The following is a 2504-nucleotide window of genomic DNA, read 5'->3' as shown; positions in this document are numbered from 1 at the left end:
TCTCTAGCCCAGGCTGGCCTGGAATTCACTGTGTAGTCTCATGGTGGCCTTGAACTCATGGCAATCCTCCTGCCTCTGCCTTCCAAGTGCTGGGATTAAAGATGTGTGCCACCATGCATGGCTCTTTTTTTTTTTTTTGAGATAGGGCCTTACTTTGCAGCCCAGGCCAACTTGGAACTTAATCTCCCCCTTCTGCTTTTTTCATACATATTCCATTACCACTGCTTTTTTCCTCCCTCCATCCTCTGTTGAGATCTCTTCCTCTCCTCTCATGGTCCCTTTTCTAGTTTTATGACCTATACAACACACACACACACTTAAATGTAGACTGTATATATGAGAGAAAAGATGCAGTATTTGTCTTTGAGTCTGGTTCACTTCACCTAACATAATGATCTCCAGATTGCATTCATTTCTTGTAATGCATAATTTCATTTTTCTTTTTTTTTAAATTTTTAAATTTTTTAATTTTTATTAACATTTTCCATGATTATAAAATATATCCCATGGTAATTCCCTCCCTTCCCACCCCACACTTTCCCATTTGAAATTCCATTCTCCATCATATTAATTTCATTTTTCTTTACAGCCGAATAAAAATCCATTGTGTATATGTACCACATTTTCTACATCCATCTATCTGTACATCTAGGCTGATTCCATTTCTTAGCTGTTAAGAATAGTTTAGCAGGGCTGGAGATATGGCTTAGTGTTTAGGTGCTTGCCTGTGAACCCTAAGGGCCCCAGTTTGAGGCTTGATTCCCCAGGACCCACACAAGCCAGATGCACAAGATGGCGCATGCATCTGGAGCTTGTTTGCAGTGGCTGGAGGCCCTGGCACACCCATTCTCTCCTTATCTGCCTCTTTCTCTCTGTCTGTCACTCTCAAATAAATAAATAAATAAAAATAAACAAAAAAAAAGGATTTTTGTTTAAAAAAAGAATAGTGTAGCAGTAAACATGGCTATGCAAGTATCTCTGTGCTGGTGGCATAAAGTCCTTCAGAGGTATAACTGGGTCATAAGATAGTTCTACTTTTTTTTTTAACCTCAGCACTGACTTCCAGTGGCTACAGCAGTTTACAAGGGGTTAGCAGTTTTACTTCGCATTTCTTTGATATCTAAAGATGTTGTGCTCACTTTGGCAGCACATATACTAAAATTGGAATGATACAAAGAAGATTAGCATGGCCCCTGCGCAAGGATGACATGCAAATTTGTGAAGGGCTCCATATTTTTGATTGGGCTTCTGTATGAGAAGGAAAAAACTCAGTAGCAGAGGCCAGTAAGCTAAAAAGGAGATATAAAGGGAAGAGAAAGGAAGGGAGGAGGGTACTTAACAGGTTGGTATTGTATATATGTAAGTAGAAGAATAGATTAATGGGGGTGAAAAGGCCCAAAGTGAGGTCAGGGGAAGAGATTGAGTAAAGGAAAGGTGGAGGGAGGGCTAATCAAAATCTAAGAGGATGCAAATAAATCATACGGAATCCTCTGGTTTTGGACAATGGAACACTCAGGAGCCGTAGATCGTTGCTAGAAAATTTTCAGTGCCAGGGATGGGATACCTTCCAGTGAGTTCTTGGCCAGGGAGGTCCTAAATGCCCCCAAAACATTATAGGCCATTGCCAAGGCCCTTGGTTTCCCACCAGGAATAGATGGTAAGACCCTACTGCTGAAGACTCCACATACTTGGGCAGCAGAGCCACTGAGAAATCCTGCTGGAACTGAGCTGATAACTGCCTTCATGTAGACCAGCTGACAGAAAGCTGGAAGAAGCCATTCTACTGTAGTTCAATGGGAGAAAGAGATACCACCAATGAAGATATTCAACAGTGGACACTGAAAGCCTTATAATTGGCCAACCAGGCCAAATGAGCCAACGGGTGTAATAGTGGCATGTCTATCATGGTGGAAACCAACTTCCCTCCAATTGGACTGGAGGCCCGCTCCATGGGAGGGAATACATCCCTGATACTGAAAACTTAAAACAGGAGTAGTCATGAGCCCTAGGGATGTAACGTCTGCTGCTGTCTGGCTAAATGTATATACTATGCTGATCAAACTGCCCAGTAAGCACTTCTCTTAATATTCATACCCTTATATTAATGCTACTCTCACTTTGGGTAGAGAATCTTCTCTTTTCAGATGGCAGTGACCTTGGGATGACTCAGAAGGTATCATAGTGCAGGAAAGTAGTGACTGGAGTACTGAGTAATATCTCGATCACACCTTCCAAGGCTCAGAGTCTAATGTGGAAGAGGTGGCAGAGAGAATGTAAGAGTCAGAGGAAGGGTAGGACTCCTTACAATGTGCTCCCTCCAGACATAAAATGTCCTGGATATCCATGACCTCACAGTGCCTGACACTACCTACACAAGATCATCATAAGAGGAGGAAATGATCATGACAGCAAAATAAAAGAGACTGATTGAGATGGGGAGGGGATATGATGGAGAATGAAATTTCAAAGGGGAAAGTGGGGGAAGGGAAGGTATTACCATGGGA

At 42.2% G+C, this 2504-nt stretch overlaps 1 non-coding gene across 1 annotated transcript; it reads left to right on the top strand.

Moving 5' to 3' along the window:
* The first annotated feature begins 1131 nt into the window (after positions 1-1131).
* Positions 1132-1238, top strand: LOC123460368. The gene has a single exon (XR_006636933.1). It is a non-coding gene; the product is annotated as a U6 spliceosomal RNA (small nuclear RNA).
* The last annotated feature ends 1266 nt before the right edge of the window (positions 1239-2504 follow it).

Source organism: Jaculus jaculus, chromosome 4, assembly GCF_020740685.1.
Source record: "Jaculus jaculus isolate mJacJac1 chromosome 4, mJacJac1.mat.Y.cur, whole genome shotgun sequence".
Classification (NCBI taxonomy): Eukaryota; Metazoa; Chordata; class Mammalia; order Rodentia; family Dipodidae; genus Jaculus; species Jaculus jaculus.
This window is presented reverse-complemented; position numbering and strand designations above follow the sequence as displayed.